The sequence below is a fragment of the Coturnix japonica genome, chromosome 24 (assembly GCF_054131305.1).
Source record: "Coturnix japonica strain WE chromosome 24, WE-NBRP24, whole genome shotgun sequence".
NCBI lineage: Eukaryota > Metazoa > Chordata > Aves > Galliformes > Phasianidae > Coturnix > Coturnix japonica.
In genome coordinates, this window is record NC_140686.1 from 3,027,470 (window position 1) to 3,041,228 (window position 13,759).

At 53.8% G+C, this 13,759-nt stretch overlaps 1 long non-coding RNA gene and 1 pseudogene across 1 annotated transcript; both read right to left on the reverse strand.

The window, feature by feature from the left end:
- Positions 1–1,891: 1,891 nt before the first annotated feature.
- Positions 1,892–3,050, reverse strand: LOC146757025 (class I histocompatibility antigen, F10 alpha chain-like; annotated as a pseudogene).
- Positions 3,051–4,046: 996 nt separating this feature from the next.
- Positions 4,047–10,904, reverse strand: LOC146757026 (uncharacterized). Its single transcript, XR_014936971.1, has 7 exons — positions 9,524–10,904; positions 7,395–7,534; positions 6,304–6,372; positions 6,091–6,162; positions 5,898–5,999; positions 5,053–5,196; positions 4,047–4,528 (listed from the first exon to the last, which is right to left on the reverse strand). It is a non-coding gene; the product is annotated as an uncharacterized LOC146757026 (long non-coding RNA).
- Between the last annotated feature and the right edge of the window lie 2,855 nt (positions 10,905–13,759).

Here is a 13,759-nt window from a genome sequence, read left to right on the forward strand (position 1 = left end):
ATACTAGATGAACTTTCCAGTCACGTCTTCATGCCAAAGCGGTGCAGATAGCACAGGGAGTGCAAAGGGGAGGAGGAGAGCAGCAGTGTGAAATGGAGCAATGGGCAAAGAGTGTGGGGTGGGGGGAGGAGGGATGAGGGGAGGTCCCCTCATCCACCCCAAAACCAAGCACGGCACAGAGCAGAATGCAGGCAGGCTGAGCACAGAACAGCCCAACACTTTATTTCACAAGAAGCAGCACAGGAAAAGCATAACAGCATAGGAAGCAGAGGGAGATGTGAGAGGTAGAGGGGATGGGGCTGTGTTCATCACCGACCCCAAATGCTCGTGTGGCCAGTTGGCCCCTTGCAGGCTGAAGCACAGCACTCAGACGGTTTGGTTACTTCCTGTGTGAAGAAGAAGAGATGGTGTCCCATAGGGCCACGTTCACATCCCAACCCTCAGCTCCCTGCAGAGTCCCAGCCCAGCCCTGGTGCAGCACCACAAGGAGCACAAGGAGCACAGGGACCCCTTCCAACCCCCAGCCCCACACCGCAGCTGTGCTCGAGTTGCTGGTTCCACCTTCCTGGCCTGTAAGGTAAGAAGAGCCATTGTCTCAGCCCAGTTTGTAGGAGGGAGGCAAGGTTCTTTGATATACATATACCTGGTGCGGGAGTAAGAAACAACGGTTCAAACATTGGTCCGACCAGTTTATTACAAGACTTTATCAGGGAGATGGGGAAGGGGAGGACGGACGCTATTATGGTGTAGGGTGATGGGGAAGGGAATGCAGTAAAAATATGAAATAGAAGCAAGGAGTCTCTGTAGGAAGCAAGAGGGAGATATTCACCACCATGGATCCATCGAGGTTTGTAGTTCAGTCATTGGTCTTCAGTCGTGGTGGGTCGTCAGGCGTTGTTCTGTTAATGGTGACCACGATGACAATTTCCAATGGTAGCACCAACTTATTTATATGTCCAAAGTGGTCAAGTCAGCTCTCTTTGGAGTGACAGCTCGAATCCAAAGTAGTTGAGTCAGCACTCCTTGGAATGGAAGCTTCTGGCTCTGGGATCTTAGCAGAAATTCCTTTGTTCCCATCTTCTGAGCCTTGCCAGCAGATAAGAGGGAGCAGGGATACCCATCCGCATCCTGTTTTTCACAGGGCACGATGGCTTCATTACCCAGTTTTCCCACACCAAGCTGGAGCTATTTAGTCCCGGGCCAGATCTTCCACTCATAAACAGTCCTGAGCACTCTTCTGGAGGCAAACAGCTCTGAAGGAAGGTGCTTTCAAATATTCAAATACCCAAAAAGTGATATTGATTGTCACACAGTAGCACCCATTACTTGCCACTTCAATAAATCATTGAGAGTCTTCTCACAAGAAACACCTCAGGAAGCAAGCTTGGAGACAGAAAACAAGGAAGGACTCTCACAGCCATGAGCCCCAGCCCTGTTCATGCTGTGGGGCATGGAGCAGCTTTAAGCACCAGGAAGGGGAACCCTGGGAGAAAGCGGGGACCTCAATGCTGCCCTGGCACTGGGCAGAGGTGGGGGACAGCGCTGCCCTCATCACTCACTGGGCGCCGTGTTGTAGCCTTTCTCCTTCTTCCCTGCAGACAGAGAGATGCATCAGCACAGGTTCACATCATAGCCAGGCTGAGGGCTCCTGAGGGAGCCTCAAATCCCCCCACCGCCCCCACTGTCCTCCTACACCCCTCCACTTTTACCTGCATGGCGTCTGTAGATGATGAATCCAACGCCAGCCATGATGGCAATGGCCACAACGGCGACAACCACCCCCAGCACGTTGGGCACCAGGCTGGACTGTGACCGCTCTGGGGGAAGGCAGAGCTGTCAGCAGGGGAAGGGGCAGCCCAGAGCCCCCCAGCCCCACATCCCCTCACTCACCCTATGAGTAGAGGCTGGGTTGGGGCAGGCTGGCGTGCTCCACGCAGCACTGGTACTTGTCCCCGTCCCCAGGCACCGCGTCGATGGTGACCAAGGTGTGGTAGGTGCCGTAGCTGTTGGGCACGATGCCCCCCGAGTGGGTGTCCTGGCCCAGCACCATGCTGTCCTTCATCCAACTGACGGCGATAGGCTGTGGGTAGAAGCCGTGAGCGTGGCAGGACAAGGTCAGGATCCCGTCGGCCTTCTTCCCCCACACTCACACCTCGGGTTGCTCTGAAGGTGGGCGGCAGTGAGGGCCGGGCTGAGCTCCCCACGCTGAGCCCCCGCCCCACCTGCAGTCTCACACCGCAGGCCCCCCCTCACCTGTCCTCCCCAGCTCTGCCTTCCCGTTCTCTACATGTCTCTGCAGCCACTGCACACAGGTTTGCTCCAGGTAATGTTTCCGTCTCTCAGCATAACCAGGTTCCTCCCACGCTCTCTTGGTAGGAACTGCCTCTGGAACCGCTGCAGTAAACATCATCGTGTCTTTGTCGAAGGCAATGAAGTCTCTCCCATCATAGCCATACTGATGATAGCCCCGGGTGGTGCCGTCCTCGAGGATGTCACAGCCCAACATCCGCTGCCATGTGTGAGACCCTGAAACACAGCCAGGCAGGGGTTGATGGGCCCCTCCAGCTCCAGGGGACCCACTGTACTGGGGATGGGGTTGGGGTCCCCCAGGGTCGAGCTCGGTGGGGCTGTGACAGGCAGCCCCGGGACGGTGCCGCCGGGCAGGACCAGCCCTGGGGGGTGCGGGCGGCAATGCACCATGGAGCCCCATCCCACAGCATGGAGCCGCGGTGCCAGCTGTGCTCACCGCCGCTCTGGTTGTGGCGCCGTGCCGCATTGACCAGGCTCACGCAGCTATTCTGCTCATTGCTCAGTGCTCTCTGGGTGTTCCTGTCCCAGTACTCGGGATCCACAGCTCCAGGTGCCTTCATCCACTCGGTGCAGGGCACGTAGCTCCGACCGGAGCTGTTGTAGTGCACGAAGATTTCGCCATCCACGTACCCCACTTCAAAGAACCAGGGCTGCTCGGGGCCGGATTCCGTCATCCCTATTTCAAAGTACCGCATGGAGTGGAGCTCTGCGGGGTCGGAGCGCGGCGACCCCCCCTTTTTTATTAATTAGCAAGCTACTGCCTATAGAATAACAACACTACTTATATTAATAACATAACCATTATAACTCAATCAAGGCCTCGATTGACAATACTCTAGATGTGAAAAAAGAGACAAGTCAAACACAGCATAACAACATTACTGTTAAACCTACTAAAAAGAACAAACTCGTTTGCTCTGCAACCTAAGTTTCTGCAACCTGGAAATAAATCCATGAGGGTCCCATTGTGTTCACATGTCACTAGTTAGGAAAAGTCTTCAACTTTCATATACTCTGATATATTGATTTTTAATGGCCACTAACTATTGTGCAACAAATGCTTTTAGGATGCTCATAACCATGCCTTTGAGCTAATAATTGATAATTGAACTTTATGAAGTTGCATGTCAGATAGAACCAGTTTTAGAGGACAAATGTGCTGGAGTATCACTAGGGGCATTATTATTTATTGACCCTTGAGAAACAGCAAACCGTGTTGGTGGTGGTTGCGACAGGCGGTGCCAGCAGGGCCTTCCCTGCTTCAAAGTGCACCTTTCCTCTCTCACCCATCACAGATTCTCTCCTGCATTCAGGGTCTGAAGGATTTCTTCCAGTTGTACACCATATCCGCATGGCCAGTGCGTGATACAGAGCCCAAGTGGAACAGCTGCCTGGAAAACAGAATAAACTATCAAATTTAGTTCTATTAGTATGCACTTTTGTCTCAAGTGATGCATGGTCATATTTTTAAAATCCCAATTAGTTGGGTGTAAGAAACGTATCCATTCTACGATACAGGGTCATCCCTTTGCCTGGGATTCCTTTCCAGGTTTTGTCTTTGCAAATTAAGAAAAGCTAATTAATAGGCTAATAACATCATGAGTGAGCAGTACTAACATACTAAAAGAGCTATTCCCATAGATTACAGCACTGATTACATCAAATCCTTTCTTTAACACACATTTGATCTATGGATAATGCCTAAAATTCTAATTCTTGAGACTGCATTGGTAACACTGAAAATCACACACTATGTCAAACCATTACTAATATTATTTATAACACCGCAAGTTACAAAGCAATTCCACTAGGAAAGAAACACACAAACACAGTTACTATAAAGGCTGGATGCTATTTTCTGCCTTGAGATGAGACCAACAACGTATTCTGGTGGTGTTAGTAACAACCGCACAAGATTAGAAGTGTCTAGTGTCATATGAGTATCCTCAGTGAAAATCCATTGAATGATTTGCTAAGAAGCTTCAGATCGTTTCCCATAGTCAGTCACAGTCTTACCAGCCTGCTGTAACAATTTCCAATGATGCACTTCCCACCGAGCAGCTCCCTGCTGATCGTCTATCAGCAGGCAAGCGAGCTGAAACACAGCTTGACACGGTCCCTCCAATATCATGTCTCTAATGACTCCAGACCAACGCAAAGGTGGAGGATCGCTACATGTGGGGGGGAACAGCCTCTGTGCTTTTGCCTGTGTTCATCCCTGGAAGAAATGAGACAATGTCCCACGTTACCTTCAGCTGCGCTACAGATAATCTCTCAGTGTGCTTCATGGACCCAAGAGGTCATTTTGTCAGTGGGTGCCTCCGTCTCTGGTGCCGAAGCACCGGAGGACAAGAAGGATTGCTTCCACCTCTCGTTGGGTACGAAGAGGCTGCAGAGGCACTACCCGTGTCCTCCTCTGGGCCGAGAGCTGGGGCTGTACTCTGGGGTCTGGGCTTGGTCTGTGGGGAGAGCTACAGAGCAGAATCCCTCACGCTTTTCCCGGCATGCGTGTCCTGAGCTCTCCTGTGGGACGCCCCCCAGGCTGAAGGTCAGGCTTCAGCCAGCACAGGGCACAGCCAGAGCCAGCCCAGGGGAGAAACACTCCTGCTTCTTTTACATGTGCTCTATGCTCACACGCTCAGGTCTGGCTGCTGACCTGGTGTGCAAGAGCTGGCAGCAAGAGCCTGCAGGCACGCAGTGACTCTGGTTTGTGACACCGTATGATCATGGGACAGAAATTACCTGGCATGCTGGTTGGTGCTGCCTGCATTCCTCTGTCCGGGATGGGCTGTGTGGGATATCCACCTTCCTGGAGTGCATCCGGGACTGGCAGTGTGGGATATCCACCTTCCTGGAGTGCATCCCACTCACTTTGTTGGTCCGTTCCTTTAGAAAGAAAGCAGGGCAGTAGGATTGGGATGTCACGTGCCCTCATCAAAAACTGAGCTTCTCCAATCCCGAGCTCAGGTAAAGTCCAGGCCCCCCCCCCAGTACACTGTGAGCCCCTCTGTTACCCAAGGGCATTTTGGGCCCTCCCAGCTATTGGACAATGCTGACTCCCTCACACCTCTTGAGGAATCAGCTCCTGTGCAAGGCCCTCACATTCTGTGCTGTCACCAGCCCGTCACAGCCAGGTAGCTGCAGGCTGAAATCCAAGCTCTAACACACAGTCCAAGCCTTCAGAATTAGCATCTCCACCTCATTTCCAGCATTAGCAAAGGCAGCCAACCCTGCTCAGGATGCTCCTCCTGCCTTGAACTTGCTCAGCTGCACGGAGGGCTTTGGATGAACAGAAGCACAGCGCTTGCCACTTGCTGCCATCTGGGTGCCAACGACTGCACAAAGCAGCTCTGACAAGTAATGGTTGTGCTGGGGGAGCAGCTGCCTCTGGGTCTTGGCTGGATGCAGACCATCTGGCAGCAGACCAGCTCTGGTGCTTGACAGCACCTGCAAGGTGATACATGGAACACGGCTGCAGCACGGCTCTGACCCATCCCTTCCTGCTGTGCAGGCTACAGCCTGCCCACACCTGCATATCACACCTCAGCTTCCCAGGTCCCACAGTGAACAGACTGAAGTATACCCACCATGCTCTGCCTTCTCCATTTCCTTCAGCAGTCACTTCAGGAGACGGGATGAGCCCTGAGAGTATTTTCCTCGTTTGTATTCATCCTCTTCTCTTTCCGGACCTTAACAGAATGTATGAAGTTAAATATCACGTGCATGAAGTTTTGAAGATCAGCGGCGAGTCAGCCAAGTCAGTGAAGACAGAGTACTCACTGCTGGGATTCCAGCTGGGCTCCAGCACAGGAGGAAACCGATGACCGGGCAGGGCCCACACTGGGGGCACTTCTGCAACCAAAGACCCATGAAAAGTTTCAGTCACACACTACAGCATCAACTGAGTAGCAGAGCGTACAGGGGACTGTGCCATGAAATGGCACTGAAACGGGCAGCAAAAGCTCTCTAAAGAATTTCAAAGCTATGACGTACCTGCGCGATCCGACAGAGTTTCAGTTCCAGATCTCAGAGAGGAAGCTGGATCAACTCCTCTAGTCAAATCTGCAAATGAACACAGGACAAAGCAACTGCTACTGAGCATCCCTTCAGCCACAAGGTCGCAGGATGCAATTAAAGCCAGGGATTCCTTCACAACACTATTCTCTCCCTTCCGCACAGGGAAACAAGGGGCCTGGGAGAGCAGGAAGGATGCAGATAAGGAGTGAGACCTCACGGAAGTCATCAGGCAAGGAGGAGAATAGATGTTGTAAATACCAGAAGAGGAGTTGCATCCCCCTGATAAGAACAAGAGGGGGTCTGCATGCTAAACAACTATTGAATATGTATCAGAATTCCGAGAAATCACTGACTATGTATGAGATGTACCTATATCTGTGTCACGATTTTACAAGTCCATGTGCAAGTTTGGTGGAGCTATCCCCCTTGCACCCAGCACTGGAATAAACATACCTGCTTTATAACCCATCTATGTGTTATAGAGTTTGATTCCGCAAGTCACTTACACCCCATATTTTCCCTAACAGCCACACTGGGTTATCTGGATTCGTTACATTTATCCATTGTTGCTGGCAGATGTTTCTCTCTCTCTCTCTGTCTTTAATCCCCACACAGCCCATCTTCCCAACTGTGGGTTTCAGTTAGGAGGTATGCACCCATAGGGTCCATGCCCTACTTGTAGATATTTATCCTGCCCAGCCCCAGGTGCCCAATTTGAGGCAATAGTTGCACATCCCTAATAGGCACAGTAATATGAGCCTGGGTGGTTACAGTATCCCCTCCCTAGGTTTGAGCTTAGGCAAAAATAGTAACCCTTTTGGTTTAGACTGGGCTGTATAGGTACCAGGTCACACAGGGATGTAAGGAAGCTTGGTGTGGGTGGCGTTGTGCTGCTATACAAAATGTGATCACTGTGAGAATCCCCAAGTACCAATGGATACCCCTAAGGCCCATCTTTCCCCACAATTCACTCCTCTGCCTCACTCGTCAACTGGGTTGCAACCAGCTACGAGGGGTTTTTTTAGTTCTTCTCAGCAGCAGTAGTGTTCTTCAGGGGAAGCCTTTACCTGGAATACCCATTGGGCTTGTCGCATTGTGAGTTTCAGGTCGTCACTCCCGGGAGCTACCTCCCACTTCTCGTCACCGATGGGTCCTTTAACACGGCTGGCATGAGTCCATCCTCTCTCTGCGGTTCGAATAGCTGTTTCTGCAGTAAATAAAACAACATAGGGACCTTCCCCTTGTGGTGTTAGTGTAGCTTCTTTCCAAGTTTTTATTAGGACCCCATCCCCCGGCTGTATCCTATGGATTGCTATCTCCAATGGGGACTGCTGTGCAATCAGATCCTTCTTGTAGTTCCTTGCACCCACTCATTAATTGTATAAGATTTTAATTGATCATCTTGTAAATGGGGGTGACCAAGAGGTATTTCAAGATTATAGGGCATACCATACAGCATTTCAAAAGGTGAAATTCCCAGATCAGTTCTGGGCTTCACACATATATTTAACAGAGCTAACAGCAAGCATTTTATCCAAGATGTCTTAGTTCCTATCATTAATTTTCTAAGTTGTTTTTTAATTTCCCCATTCATTCGTTCTACTTTACCAGAGCTCTGAGGGTGCCAAGGAGTATGATATTCCCATTTAATCCTTAGAATTTTCATTGTGTCACGTGTAACCTTTGACACAAAATGAGCTCCCCTGTCAGAATCTATTGCTTCTCTAATTCCATATCGAGGAATTATATTTTCTAATAGTACCTTCACTACTGTTTGTGCTGTAGCCCTTGCCGTAGGGAATGCCTCAACATAGTTTGTAAGATGGTCTACAATCACTAATAAATATTTATATCTCCCAGTTTTAGGGAGTTCAGTAAAGTCCAACTGGATCCTTGCGAAGGGTCGATAAGCCAATTCTCGCCCTCCTGGGATTCTTTTTCTCATATTCTTTGCATTCACCCTCCAGCAAGTCATATGTCCATTAACAATCCCCTTTGCTATGTTATATACCCCTGTACACATAGAATTATTGGCAAACTGATCCACTAAGGCCTGAGTACCCCAATGTAACGTGGAACCTCCGTAACACCCTCATAGCTACTGATTTTGGGGTTTCCCTTCGTAACACGGCGCCTGGTGGCCGCTGTGCTTGGGAGAATAAAAGCAGCTCGGACCGCCCCGCCCGCACGGGACCCAAGCCGCCCGGCGACCCATCAGGACGGCCTGGACCCGGAAGCGGACCGGACCGGCGGCGGACCGGCGCCGCGGGGAGAGTGCGGGTAAAGGAGAGAGGGGAAGGTCGGGTCTGTGCTCCCGGCCCCCTGGCAGACGGGGCCGTGGGTTCAGGTGGGGTTATGTAGGGCGGTGGTGACACTGGGACTTCTAAATCCCTTCTCCTCCCGCCCTCCTTTTTCTTTTAGGTGATATAAATGCCTCCTCGGCTCTGAGGCTATCCAGAGGTGGGCAGACTCACTTTCCTCTGAACTAAAAGACTCCTTAGCATTTACACAGAGGATAAGGGCCTGACATACCCAGTCCTTAGAGAAGCCAAAAAGGGGCCAACATACACTCTCCCCTTTTATGGCCTTATTGCCCCATACTTCTACACAATAATGAATCATTTTAACTTTACTTTTTCCCCGCCTAGAAGGGGAATCATTCCAATTCTTAATCATGAGTCCCAATGGACTGTCTGGGGAATACAGGGTATACCTATAACCTCACCACTAGTTCCCCCACCCATGGGACCAGAAGGCTTACTCTTCTTCTGTCCCATCTTCCTGCAGCACCATCACACACACACACACACACACACGCACACACGCACACACACACGCACACACGCACACACGCACACACACACGCTCACACACACACACACGCACACACACGCACACACGCACACACACGCACACACACGCACACACACACACACGCACACACACGCACACACACGCACACACGCACACACACGCACACACACGCACACACACGCACACACACACACACACGCTCACACACACACACGCACACACACACACACACGCTTCCCCGTTTTCGTGGCCCGGTCCCTCGCGGGATGTGGGAACCGCACTACCGACGGGTCCGCACTCGCTTCGCCCGCAATTGGACGTCTCAGTCGTTGTGCCCCGGGGAACCCAACCCAACCGAACGGCTTCACCGGCCTATACTTACCCACCCCGTGGGTCTTCGTTCGGCCTTCGTGCACAAAGATTACTAGGGGTTAACCGGTTTGCTTGTGCCCTTATTTTAGGTTCGTCGGTGAAGGGTTTGAGGAGCAGTTTCCCCGTCGCCAGGTGCCTTCGTTCCCCGTCCCGAGCTCGTCCAATCCGGAGCCGGTGGGGGCGGAGCGGCGTAACCAGGAGCGGGGAGGGCAGGAGCCGCGAAAAAAAAAGCGAGAAAGCGGGAGCCGAGGGGCGGTTACAAAACCCGGCAGCCCGCTCGACCCCGGTCCCGCACAGCCCCCACCCCCAGCAACATCCCCCCAAACATTGACAAACTGTGACACCCCACACAATGAACAAACGTTTACAAACTGTGACACCCCACACAATGAACAAACGTTTACAAACTTCTTACAATGGGACCCCAAAGGGGCCCATCAGCCCCCGCCGGGCCCCCCCGTGCCCCCATGAGGTGCCCCCCACCCAACGCTCCCCCGGTGCCAGCCCCACCCCACAGCAGCACCACCGACCCCACACGGCAGCAGCCCCAGACGCCGCCGCCCCACAGGGCAGACGAGGAGGGTCCAATGGGGGGCGATAAAGGGGGGGTCGGGGGATAAAGGAGGTGGGGGACAGGGCTGGGGGGGGAATGGAGCACGGACGGCAACGGGAGCACGGCCCTATAGGGGAGCATGGACGGCTATGGAAGCATGGCCCTATAAGGGATCACAGCCCTATATGGGATCAGGGCCCCCTATGGGATCAGAGCCCTATAAGGGATCACGGCCCTATATGGGATCAGGGCCCTATAAGGGATCACGGCCCTATATGGGAGCCGTGGTGCGACTCCATGGGGCTGCCGGCCCTGCTGAGGGCTCTGCTGCGGGAACGGAACCATAGGACTGGACTGAACGGAACGGACCAAACTGGGACAGGACAGAACGAAACGGACCGAGCCGGGACGGGACAGAACCGAGCGGACCAAACCGGGACGGCAGGTATGGGAATGGGGGGGGGGGCAACGGCAGGGGGGGGCAATGTGACCGGGGGGTCACTTGGGGTCAGTGTCACTGGGGTCGCCATCATGGGGGTGTCACCGTATTGGGGGGGTCACCTGGGGCCACCATTACTGGGGTCACTGTCATGGGGGGGGGGGGGTCGCCATAATGGGGGGGTCAACATAATGGGGGTCAACTGGGGTCATTGCCACTGGGGTCACCATATTGGGGGGGGTGTCCCCATCCCTGGTCGCCATTTGCCATGTTCCACCATGTCTGTGTGTGTCCCCAGGTGTGTCGGTGTCACCACGGCTCAGCACAGCATCAGCAGGACCTCCCTTATCAGCAGGACCCCCCCCATGCCCCCATCCCCCCTTATCACCATGTCCCCCCCTATCACCACCAAGGCCCTCCTTCTCACTATCACGACCCACTATCGCACCACCACAGCGCCCCCTGTCGGCCCGCCCCCCCTTATCAGCCCGCCCCCGTTTCCCGTCCCCGTTCTGCCCGTTCTGCCGCCGTAACGGGGAGTCCCGCGCGGTGTGGAGCAGCCACGCTCTGAAGGACGCGCGTGGCCGCGTGCTGTGCCCCATCCTGCGGCGCTACGTGTGTCCGCAGTGCGGCGCCACGCGGGACAACGCGCACACCAGGAGGTTCTGCCCGCTCACCCCGGCATCATATCGCTCTGTGTATGCACCGAGAGCACGGGGACACGGGGACGGCGGTGACTGATAGCAGGTAATGGGGTATGGGGTTATAGGGGCTATTAGGTGATGGGGTTGTGGGTTATGGGGTTATGGGGTTATTTATGGGGTTATGGGGTTATTTATGGGGTTATGGGGGTATGGGGTTATTGGGGTTTGGGGTTGTGGGGTTATGGGGGTTATAAGGGGTTATGGGCTATAGGGGTTATGGGGTTGGCCCCCACATATTGTACTGTGTGTGTCGGGGCAGTTGTGGTGGTGATGATGTTAATTAAGGCCGTAATTACTAATTACTATTACTAATAACGCACTCTGTGTCATCCCCAGGCTGTGCTGAGCGCAATGTGGGACAGAAGGCAGCAGCTGGGCACCAACTGTGCACCATCATTAGTGCACTATCACTTGTGCACCATCATTTGTACACCATCAGCTTTGCACCACCGCTCGTGCACCATCATCTTTACACCATCACTTTACACCTTCAGTTGTGCATCATCACTTGTGCACCATACCTTTGCACCATCACTTTGCACCACTACTTTGTACCATCATTTGTACAACATCACTTGTGCACCATCACTTTGCAGCATCCCTTTGCACCTTCAGTTGTGCACCACCACTTTGCACCATCACTTGTGCACCATCAGCTTTACACCCCCACTTTACACCCCCACTCTGCACCAGGAGCAGAGCTCAGCAGCTGTTCCCTGTTGTGTTGTTGTGTTATTGTGTAGTTGTGTTGTTCCAGCCCTGCTCACACTCGTGTGTTTATTGCACCATTATGGGCTTTTTTCCCCCAATAAAGCCCCACTCACAGCTGCAGCTTCATCCTGGCTCATCCCCCTCCGTCTTCCTCCTCCTCCTCCTGCTGTTGTTCACCCCCCGGCTCCGCTCACGACGCAGCCGCAGCAGCGACTCCAGGGCACGATGGGCGCTCATCACACGGCGGCTGTAGGATAATGGGACCCCATAGGGGATAATGAGACCCCATAGAGACCAATGAGACCCCATAGGGAACAATGAGACCCCACAGAGACCAATGAGACCCCATAGGGGGCAATGAGAGTCCCCATAAGGGACAGTGAGACCCCATAGGGGATAGTGAGACCCCTATAGGGCACGATGGGCGCTCATCACACGGCGGCTGCAGGGACAATGAGACCCCATAGGGGACAGTGAGACCCCATAGAGACCAATGAGACCCCATAGGGGATAATGAGAGCCCATAGGGGATAGTGAGATCCCACAGGGGACAGTGAGACCACACAGGGGACAGTGAGACCCCATAAGTGCCAATGGGACCCTAACCCTAACCCCCCCCCAGCACTCACTTGAGGTTGGACAGCTCGAGGATCAGCCCCCCCAGCACCGCAGACGCATCCTCACGTGGTGCCACCTCATTCCTGGGGGTCAAAGGGGGTGAAAATAGCACCAATCCGGGGCTTTTTAAGCCCAAAATGAGCTCTGGGTTCTGGTGGGGGGAGGGGGGTCCAACCTGGGGGTGCAGCTGGGTGAGGCCGGGTCCCCATCGGCGTCCACAGGGCACAGAGGGGCTGCAGGCTGGGAGGGGGTGGGGGGCTGGGGGGGAAATGGGGTGAAATGGGGGCAACTGGGGCAACAGGGGATGAACTGGGGGGAACTGGGATGAACTGGGGTGAATGAGGGTGAATGGGGGGGGATTGGGGGATATGAGAGTGACTTGGGGGGACTGGGGTGATGTGGGGTGAATTGGGGTGAATGGGGGAGAATTGGGGGGATTGGGGGGGTCTGAGAGTGACGGGGGGGAACTGGGATGAACTGGGGTGAATGGGGACAAATTGGGGGGGATTGGGGGAACTGAGGGTGACTTGGGGGGGGACTGGGGTGAACTGGGGTGAATTGGGGGGGATTGGGGGGATCTAAGAGTGACTTGGGGGGGAATTGGTGTGACTTGGGATGATTTGGGGGTGAATGGGGGGGAACTGGGGTGAACTGGGGCACCAAGGGCTGAACTGGGGGGAACTGGGATGAAATGGGGTGAACTGGGGGGATCTGAGGGTGACTTGGGGGGGAACTGAGATGATTTGGGGTGAATGGGGGCAAATTGAGGGGGACTGGGGGATATGAGAGTGACCTGAGGGGGAACTGGGATGAATTTGGGTGATTTGGGGGTGAATGGCGGAGAACTGGGGTGAACTGGGGTAAGTTGGAGTGATTTGGGGTGAACTGGGGTAAATTGGGACAATCTAGAGTGGAATGGGGGGTAAACTGGGGTGAACTGGAGCTCTATGGGGTGAAGTGGGACAATGTGGGGTGCAGTGGGGTGCTATGGGGCTGTTCCCTATGGGTTCTCATAGTACTCTGGCATTACCTGCAGCAGCTCGGTGTCCCCCCCTGGCACCCCACTGTGCTCCGGTGCTGAGATGTGGGGCAGCCCCACAGTGCCAGCCCCATAGCGCTCCTCATGCTCCGCTTTGGCTGCCCACTCCCCCTCCAATGGCTCTTTGGTGGCCTCAATGCATTCTGTGCCCCCATCGGTGTCACTATGGGGCTGTGGGGTGC